Source organism: Alligator sinensis, unplaced genomic scaffold, assembly GCF_000455745.1.
Source record: "Alligator sinensis unplaced genomic scaffold, ASM45574v1 scaffold54_1, whole genome shotgun sequence".
Lineage (NCBI taxonomy): Eukaryota > Metazoa > Chordata > Crocodylia > Alligatoridae > Alligator > Alligator sinensis.
Genome location: NW_005841962.1, coordinates 2,339,143 through 2,349,751, shown reverse-complemented (window position 1 = coordinate 2,349,751; position 10,609 = coordinate 2,339,143). Strand labels below are relative to the sequence as shown.

The window sequence follows — 10,609 nt, the reverse complement described above, 5'->3', positions numbered from 1 at the left end:
AGAGCGGTTATGCAGCTTGTAGTGACTTCTCTGTGGTACTGATTTTAGAGATCTGGGAACATTATGCAGGTTTTATGTATAAACAGATTTAGGGCCAAGCTTTGCAGCTATTACTCATATGGGTAACCTTATTGGCATAAACAGGGTTGATCAAATGATTAACAGTTGCTTACATGAGCCTTGGATTTTTGCAGGATTAGACTTTCACTTTCTACCCTGCACAAAGAAAAAAGCCAGATGCTTTACCTCTTTTTAAACACATCTGCCTTTTTAATTAAAGAACATTTCTCCCACTAGTGCACAGCTGTGAGTTGCACATGCATTAGGTTTCTCTACAATGTATGTACTCTATAAATACTTTACAGAAACTGATGTATAGGTACAGTTGTTTGATTAAAAAATCCCCAGCTGTTTTAGCTGCCGTTTAGTATTGTAACTGCCCTCTCCCACATACCCTAAATATATGAAAACTAACTAAAACTGAATGCTAAGCTTGGTTGATAGTAGAATATTCACTAATTTCTAGGATCTAGCATAAATATAAATTAGTTGACAAGGGTAACTAAATTTCAAGTATGAGCCTCACCAGAGTAGCAATATGGTCCAACCAAATGCCTCTCCCAAACATGGCTTCTTGCTGTGAGTTGGAAATACATTGTTATGTTCTGCTCCCCTTACTCCCATTAGCACCTTACTCTGGCACATGGCAGACCTACTGCAGTGCATAGTGGAATAAGCTGGGGGGTGGAGAAGCAGGGAAGAATGCAGTCTATGATGACTGACTGATTGTATGTGTTTATTTCCCTCTCCTTCCCACTTTTTCACCCAGCATCACTAGCTTAGAGCAGAGAGAAGCTTCCCAGCAAAGCACTTCCTACAAATAGTTAAGTCCACTCTATCTTTGGTTTGCAGAATTAAACCCCAGTTGATTTTTTTTTCACCAGATGTCACAAGACATTTTTGTCCCGCAAATCTGTAGTTCACAGCATCCTAATCAAAGTCCTCATTCATTCCTGTTTTCAGTCACCCCAGTAAAAGTATTCCTCTGTGCAGGGGAATTCCAGATGTACCAGTCACCCTATTAAAAGGACAAATGTTCATGGCTCTGTCAAAACTCTTGATAATGCTATTCTTTGTTTCCTGTGGTGGAAGGTGCAAAGGAACTGATTTCCCCCCATCTTCACACATGGCCTAGTCACAGCAAGACAAGCTGCTTTCCCTTTTTCCCTACTCCTTTCAGCCACCTTTCAGTGGGGCTCTCATGCACACAGTATTTCTTACATCATCTTAGGAACCTTTTCCCTTGTGTCTTTCATCTTACTGTCTAGTAACAAAGACTTTATTACATATCACCATTTACTGTAAGGCAAGTAGAAATAAATGCAGCTCAGCAATCTGGAGTTTTGGGTCAAGATTGCTTGGTCAGCCAGATCTTTAATCAGTAGCACAAGTAAATAGACTGTATGGGTTGATTCATAATGGGGGACAATTAGTGAAAGATGCCCTTCTGGTTATGTTTGTTTGGTTGCCTCGGATGAAACTTGGATGCTCTGCACTGGTCTAAATTGCTCTGGGCTTTGATTTTTTGCACTGGAGAGCAAACCACTTGCTGACCTACTTCTAAACCATCTATCAGTGTTTCAGTTTGACTGCTTCCTTTTGGGATGGTGGCACTGGGATAGGATTGTTCATATAACAGAAACTAAGAGGTTATTAACTAGGGCTAGCACTTACCTCATTGACTGGGGTGGCTTAGTTCAGGAACCCTTTTATTTCCAAAGACTCCCAGGGAAGGATAGAGAAATATCATTAAAGGTTTTGTAGTTACTGCAATAATATAGAAAGACATACTCACACTATAGTACGTGCAACTCTTAGGCTTGTATACATATGGGAGTTTTGGCCCTGACCTCAGCAGGAGCAAAATCAGCCACAAAATGTGTAAGGGCTCTGAGTCTCAGTGTGTAGTTACCGGATGGCAGAGAGGTGATAAGAAAATGCAGCAGAGTTGTTATACAAAAGTAGCGTGATATACAAAAGTAGTAACATAAAAGCCAGATCCTACCAGGTGCTGATCGTCCTCCACTCCCTTTGGCTCTACTGGGAATTGAGGGTGCCCAGAACTGCACAGGATTAAGACTTTGTTTGCCTCCTACACTTCCAGTAACAGCGTCATTCAGAAAAGAGACTGAAATCCAAGATCGCTTCAGGGTATGTGAATAGCAAATGCTGCCAGTTGGCAGCTAAGAGCATTGCTGAATATTCCTGTTGGCTAAGATGTTCTGCAAGCGACTATATAAATGATTCTTGGAGGAGATGAGATATCAAAGTCAGGCACTGCAGTACTACTCCACCCTCAAGAGACCCGTGTCCTGTGACTAGCAGTTTTGTTCACTATAGAATTACAGAGAGCACTTGCTTTCTGCCCATAGTTTTGAGGAGATCTGAAACTCTGAGAATGACACTCAAGAAGACAGTCTCTTCTTAGCACCTGATGAAATAAGCTGCTGCTTATTAAAGTTTGTGCCTTTATGATTTAGTCAGTCTACAAGGTGCAAATCTACCTTGCCTTCTACTCTGTTAAAAAGAAAACAGGCTCAGTCACCATGCAGGGTTGCTCTGGAGAAATGCAGCTTGGGGGCAGTGGGTCTATTTGGAGCAGCAGAAATAGAGCAGAAAAAAAGCACTCTTGCAAGAAGTCTGGCCACTACTAATTTAAAAATAGACCCATGGAAAACAATTCAGTGACATTCAAGCACAGGACAAGTCACTGATCAACAGATAGTGGCTTTGAGCTTCTTGTTTTAAACTCATTCTGTTCAGCCCTCCCTGCCCCCAACCTTTTTGTTTCATTTTTTTTAAAGAATGGAAAACAAAACAAAGTTCTCCTGCGGATGGCTTGTCTGGTTCTGCCAGTCTGCTGTGAATTGGACTGGGAAAGATTTCTCCGAATTGATGGAAAATTTGGCTTCTAGTTCCACCCCATGTCTAATTTCTCCTATGTGCAATCCCAGAACCGTTACCATTGGGGAAATGGAAGCCTGGCCTACTTTCATTTTTAAGGTTCTGTAAATGATTAAAGCTGTGTGAACTTTCTTTTTTCCTGCTGGTGTGTTTGCAGAGAGGTAAGCAGTCCCGGGAAGCAACTGGGAATGTTTACATGCTGATGTTGCAAAGCCTGTTGAATTGCATTGCTTGCCTACAGGTTTGAACTTGTGATGTTTTTTATCTCTTGGTTTAAGCTCCTTTTTTCTCCCCTTGCTTTTGGAGGCAAATGCCTCCTGGTTAGTTTTAATTTTAAAAATCCAGTGTCTATTTTTGTTACTAAATTACTTACTTTCCATGGCCCAGACAGTTCCCTGAGCTCCAGTGAATGGCAAGAACACTGAGCACAAGGTGGTGTGGGGTGTGTAGGAATGCTGCCTCTGTTTTGTAATCTTCCCTTACCCCTCAGGCCCCTCGAAACTCACTCCACAGAGACGCTGCAGGATTTTGAGGCACGGTGGCAGCAAGAGCTCATCCTTGCAAAGTTCTCCTCTTCCCCAGCTGTGGAAATCTCCAGTCAGGCCATTGCTCTATAGGAAGAGAGAGAGCAGGCCCTCTGTAGAATGAGGGGTTTCCTTCCTAGTGATGGTTCTGCCTATCTGTCCTCTAGCACCTCTCCTCCAAAGTGAAAAATATCCAAATAATTGAACTTGAGCCTGCAAGGTGGCAAGGGACCTAACTTCTGCTGATTTTCACGGGGAAGTGATCGTTTTGGTACTTACATTAAGATTAGGCCTTAATTTATGCAATGGAATGCTGCTTTAAGGATGAGGAAGGGTTAGATGAAGAAAATCAGCCTTACAAAACATGGCAGATCCTTGCCTGGCTTCTAAGTGTTGGTCTTTACTATCAACATTTCACATTCTGTGATTAAATAAGTTCTTGAAAATAGACCCAGCTGCTCTGAAAGTTAGTCTAGTCCTTACCAGTGAAAACAGCTTTGCCCCTTTATTTTTAGGATAGGGGTTATTTTGAAGTCCCCGTTTTGCATGCCTTTATTCCCTGCAGCCAAACTATTAAGAAAACACTTCCTACTACTTCATTTAATAGATGTTAACCCAGTGATTTATTAGATTTTTTTTTTTTTACCCCACTTCGTTCTTGTAAATAGCATGGATTCATAAGTATTTAGAAGACAGATGTTGGTTTAAATAGAAGGTTTTACATAAAATGGGGCAAGCTACAGTTATGAAAAACAAATATTTTGATGTTTGGCTTGAAATTACTCAAAGCTGATGAGTTTAAAAGAATCACAAGAATGAATTTGCTATTCAAACAAACACAGAGAGTACATTTGCAAAGTACTTAAGTGACTTAGGAGTCTAAGTTCCATTGAAATGGGACTTGGGTTTCTAAGCCAGTTAGATGCCTTTGAAATATTTTACCCAGAACCTTTTAAGGTATTAATTAATTGCTGACATTTTATACACATTAAATAACCTCTGGATTTCTGAGCTGTGGGTTGCATCAGGAGCCACTTACTGTGGCAAACTCAAAAGGTAGAGTTAACTGCTAGGTGGTTCATATTCCTTACAAAGTAGCATTTGCAAACATGGATGCCTTATAATTAGCACAGTGCAAAGCTTCAGTCTGGTCTGTATAAAGGAGCTTATCCTGAGTGCAACTATTCCAAAATACTAAAAAATGAGGGTGTGTTCCAGAAGGCTACTTGAAGTAGTAATATCTGCTATTTGGACCCCGAGTGGCAAAGCAGCTGGATTGCTGAGATTGACAGGTCAAAGGATGCACACACACAAATCCTTGCCATTTTTATGAATGATAAATTTTGGCTACAAGCAAATATTTAACATTCCTGCATCTTGCCATGCACTGCCTTGGGTCTGATATTACTAGCTGCAGAAGCTTGTACCTGTCACTGGCTTCACTTCTCAGCACTCTGGGAATTGGGTGCCCTTATTTTGTGTGGCTTGTTTGCTTATTTCAGTGAATTTGGGCTTGATCCTGCACTACAGACTCTAGGTGGAGTCTCCTTCATGTATTTCAGTGAGAGCAGAGTTCAGCCCTTGCTAAAGAAAAAGCACATTTGCTACCTATTTCTCTTGAGCCGCAATTACTCTGAATGCAGAACCACCATTGACTTCTGCTTGTGGATTTTCTCCAAAATTGCTGCAGTTGCTAAGGCAGACTTCAGTCCTGCCAAGCATTGTCTGTCTGTCTGTCTGTCTGTCTTTGCAGGATCAGGGCCAAAGTGGTTTGCTGTAGAAATGATGCAAGCCAGGGAATAAACTTGCTATAGTTTTAAAATTGGTTTAAAGACATCATTTAGATATACTGATGTGTCTCTCTCTTTCCTTAGTGAACAGCTGAAAAAAAAAGACTTTGGATATCCATTAACAAAAAAAACTGCATGTAGCACCATAAACCTATTTAACAGATATTAGGGGGAAGGTATGAATGTAAGATTGAATACAGCCTGCAGTCTCTAGCCTAAAAGGATTCAGTATTGAGTGCCAAGGAAGTAGCACTTTGTGCATCCCCTTTTATCTATGTAGAGTAACATGATACAGTTTTGTGTAATAGAACTGCCAAATATCTACTGAGACCTCATTGTGGTGATGCCAAGTACCTCTAGTGTGTTCTGAGCAAGTTTTTATGGGGGAATTTTGGTTTAAATTGGCCCTTGCTTTAAAAGGGCTGAATCCTCCTTTGGTATAATGCTTCTGAAGCTGTTTTGCTAGGGGTGTATATGACCACGTACATATGCTATCCTAGCAGCCTCTTTTGCATTCTGAATCAGGCTATGTAGTCTGAGGGCTTTTACTTCTCCTCTCAGATTTACACATTCATTTCCTTTTTCTGTTTTTCCAGCTTGCTGCTATGGCACTAGCTATGTGGCACTGCTCTGTGCACCTCCGAGAGCAGACACCATAGTCCTGTTCCTCTGGTAGAGTTGGAAATAGATGTTGATGTTCCTAGGGACATACACTAAAGAACAGCAAAGGCAGGCTTCATTAGGGCTAAAAATCCTAACCCTGCTTTCTTGCAGGGCAAACTGAAGGTTATGCAGCAGAGCATGCCAACCATCTGGAAGAAAGCAAAATTATGCCTCTGTGACAATAGTGTACCATCGTGTGCAGACAGATTGGTGGTATATGGACCCTTATGCACTTGTTCTGTTCCATATAACCCAATGCTTGGTGCAAAGGTGAATGAAAATTTGCTGGGATTTCCAGCACTATTTTATATTCTCACTAATAGTGACCCCTGTTCCCAGTGCAGCAGGTCTGCAGTATACACCCACACATGAACTCAGGCATGCAGGAAATGGACTGCTTTCTACATTCAGAAAGCAAATCCAGAACCCAGGTAGCAATACCGAATGGTACTCATTTTTGGTTTTTTAAAACTCAAATCCAGAAGAGAATATTTTAGTATTTCTGCTGGTCTGACTAACCTCAGCTACATGGGAATATCATTCTTCTCCTTCTGTGCTGTTAAATATTTATATTGAAGGCCTCTAGCAGTGGTAAAGCTTCTGGCCAGTTGTGATTTCACTGATTAAAAACAATACAATAAAACTAATTCTGACTGTTACCCGTTTTTTTCCTACAATATTTCTTTCTCTTTTGTCATGTCCTGGAGAGCACCACGGCCCCTTGCGTTATTCATTTATTCCGAATCTTAACCATTTCCCTCCTTGGAATCAATGAAAATCGGGTTGGAAGGGACCTCAGGAGGTCATCTAGTCCAACCCCCTGCTCAAAGCAGGACCATCCCCAACTAGATCATCCCACCCAAAGCTTTGTGTAGCCGGGTTTTGAAAACCTCTAAGGATGGAGCTTCCAGCACCTCTCTGGGTACTACCCTCCTAGTGAGAAAATTCTTCCTAATATGTAATGTAAACCTTCTTTGCTGCAACTTGAGACCACCACTCCTTGTTCTGTCATCTGCCACCGCTGAGAACAGTCTAGCTCCATCCTCTTTGGAACCACCATTCAGGGAGTTGAAGGCTGCTATTAAATCACCTCTCAGCCTTATGTTCTCTAGACTAAATAAACCCAGTTCCCTCAGTTTTTCTTCATAAATCATGTCCCCCAGCCCCCACACCATTTTCATTGCCCTCAGCTGGACTCCAGTTGTGGGCTCACCAGTACTGAATAAAGAGGAATAATCACTTCCCTTGAACTGCTGGTAGCACGCCTACCAATGCAGTCCAGTATGCAGTTAGCCATCTTGGCAACAAGTGTGCACTGTTGGCTCATATTTAGCTTATTGTCCACTGTAACACCCAGGTCCTTTTCTGCAGAGCTGCTGCCCAGCCAGTCAGCCCCCAGCCTGTTGGCGCATGGGATTGTTCCATCCTAAGTGGAGGACTTTGCACTTCTTATTGAACCTCATGAGAGGTCTTCTGGTCTAATCTTCCAATTTGTCACAGTCTCTCTGAATCCTAGTCTTACCCCTGAGTATCTACTCCCCCCAGCTCAGTGTCATCCATAAACTTACTGAGGGTGCACTCTATGCCATCTTCCAGGTCATTGACGAAGATATTAAACAAAGCCAGCCCCAAAACCAACCCCTGGGACACTCCATTTGCTACCAGCTGCCAACTAGACATTGATTACTACCCTCTGAACCCCATGAGCCAGCCAGTTTTCTATCCACCTTACAGTCCATTCATCCATCCCATACTTCCTTAGCTTACCTGCAAGAATGTTGTGGGAGACTATCAAAAGCCTTGCTAAAAAATCAAGGTATATAACATTCCCCAATCTCCCCACATCCACAGAGCCAGTAATCTCATAGAAGGCAGTCATGTTGATCAGGCATGACTTGCCCTTGGTGAGTCTATGCTGACTTCCTAATCACCTTCTCCTCCAATGCTTAGAAATGGATTCCTTGAGGATCTGCTCCATGGTTTTTCCAGGGACTGAGATGTGGCTGACTGGTCTGTAGTCTCCTGAATCCTCCTTTTTCCCTTTCTTAAACAGGGGCAGTATGCCCTTTTCCAATCATGTGGGACCTCTCCTGCTCACCGTGAGTTTTCAAAGATGATGATCAATGGCTTTGCAATCACATTCTCCTTCCCCACAAGTTTCTCCTCCGGCTGGATTAGGAGTCAATAACAGGAAGTCTTATTACTGTGAGTGTAGACTGAAAATTAGTGAGGATTTCTGGTACTGAGGCGGCAGCTTGGGAACCACTATAGGCCACAATAATACTACCCCTCTCTAAGACCCTGGCCTACCCTTAAATCCTTTCAGGACAGGCAAACTTCAGACATTATGTTGAACTAGTCAGGTTACTGGTTACATGTCAACGTATTTCCAATGCAACTAAAGTAGGCCTATTGTCTAGTTTAAGTCGGCAGATAGTAAAGCAGTTGTGGCACAAGTTAGTCCCAGCTCTGCTGTGCATTTCCTTTGTGATGCTGGGCATCCTATCCATACCCTGATTTTTTTTCAAAGGGATTGATACCAGTAAACCAGACCATCAACCAATCGGTGTCCCAATTTCCCCACCTGCAAAAATGTGGAAAACGTTATCTTCCCTCAAAACAAAAATTGGCCTGAGACTAGACAGCTAGTTCAGACTAGATGAACCTGTTGCCCGAATTGGAACATTATCGTAGAGTCTTCCCAACAAACAATAACATGCAGCCTAGGAAGAACTGACAATTAAAATAAAGCAGCTCAAGTTAAAGCCACTCTGAAGGTCAGTATCATCTGTTATTAAATGTTCAAGTTCCATTTCCTCAGCCAATTCAAATATTTTTAAATGCTGCCCCTTAATTTCCTGCTCCCCACGCCCACCTCCACCCAAAGTCCTTGTAAAGATGCAAAGCTAGCTGAAAATACAAGAGTTGCAATTCCAGTTCAGAGAACAGGTTCATCTAGTCTGGGATCCGGGCTGCTGTAATGGTCAGTGCCTAAAGCCTCAATCAAGCCTGAAAACATCGCCTAATGCACTTGGTTGTTAGTGCAAAGATGTTCTTGGTCACAGTAGAGAATCCTTCCTCGGAGCAGATAACACCCTGGATCAAGGGCCTTGGTACCCTTGTGTTGTTATGAAAAGCAGTTACATGCCACGGTCCCAATTAAGTGCCTATGTGCCTTTCCACTCTGACAAATAAAGGAAAGTCAGCCAGAAGGATCTGGGCCCCCTGGAGGCTGCCTTCCCTGTTCTATCTCAAAAAACAGGGTTGGGGTGGGAGAAGCCAAATCGATGGGGTTGGGCAGCACAGCGAGATGGGGACATGCCGGGGATCTGCCAGCTGCTCCTCCCTACCCCTTTCCCGCCCCGTGAGGCCTACAGGAGCCCGTTGGAGGAGCTGAAGCACACCCCAAAGGAACATGGGCCGGGGATCCACTTTGTCCCACACAAACTAGGGGTGGCATCTCTGCTAGGAGGGAAATGAGAGGGGGAAAGAATGGTTCAACAGCCAAACAGGGCAGTGTCACCTCATGGCACCACAATGTCCCATCCAGTGGGGCAGATATAACTGCCCACCAGCGGCGACACGTAGGGGGAGGATGGGGGTGTATGTGCACCCCCTGAGAGCACTGGTGCGCTTGGGTGACGGGCAACAGGTGAGCGTGCTGGTGCCCCTCCCTCGAGAGCACCGGCCAGGGAGTGGGGGTGCCAGGAGAAGCACCCCTGGCACTTCCAGGTCAGCATGATCGGCCACGGGGGGAATCTCCCCTCGGTTGGCGCAATTGGCTGAGGGGGGCCCCCCCCGATCGCTGACTGGCTGCTGGGGGGCAAGTGCCCCCCAACTCACGAGGCACCAGTCGCTCTTGCTGCCCATAGAGGGAGATCATGGTGTAGGGCAGACACCAGGTCCCACCAGCCACATAGGCCACGATGGGGTCTTAATGACGCAGCTTAGCCATGACGTGCAGAAATGACAGCACCGCCAGAGGAGCTGCATTTGCAGCATGGGGCACGGTGCAGGGAGGCACCCGGTGCCAGGTGGCGCCTGCCTGGGGATTGGGGTTATCATTTTAGGACAGGCAGGAGCAAGAGCAGCGGGGGTGCTGCTGTGGTGGGCAAGAGCAGGGGGCACTGGACTGGCGTGGAGGGAGGCTGGGCTGGGGTGGCATGGAGCCTGGCCCAGGTGTGGGGGCATGGTGAGGTGGGCAGGAGGGGGCCAAGGGGCACAGTGGGCCAGAGCAAGCGTGAAGGGCACGTGGGTGTGCTGTGGGCAGTGGGGCATGGCACAAGGCAGCCCTGATGGGATGGATGCATTTCATGGGGAAAATAAAAGAGGGGGGGAAGACCCGTACGCGCACGAAGGGCCGCCTAAGAGCAACAGAGCCCGTTTGGCAGCCGTGGAGAAAAAAGGAGCTCGAGCCAGCCAGGAGTCGAACCTAGAATCTTCTGATCCGTAGTCAGACGCGTTATCCATTGCGCCACTGGCCCGCTCTGAACACCACTTTGCCGCGCGCGCTCTTCAACCTACGCCCCGCCCGCCCAGTGCCTGCGGCAAGGGGTGGCCTCGTGGGCGGGAACACGCCGGAAGAGACCGCCAATCGCAACCCGCGCCGCCGAGGTGTCCCCGCCCACTCCCAGCCCCTGCGTAGGCGAAGCCACAAAGCTGGAGCAG

General features: G+C 45.2%; 1 non-coding gene across 1 annotated transcript; it reads right to left on the bottom strand.

Annotated features, from left to right (window-relative positions):
• Window positions 1–10,352: 10,352 nt before the first annotated feature.
• TRNAR-ACG lies at window positions 10,353–10,425 on the bottom strand. Its single transcript has one exon. It is a non-coding gene; the product is annotated as a tRNA-Arg (tRNA).
• Between the last annotated feature and the right edge of the window lie 184 nt (window positions 10,426–10,609).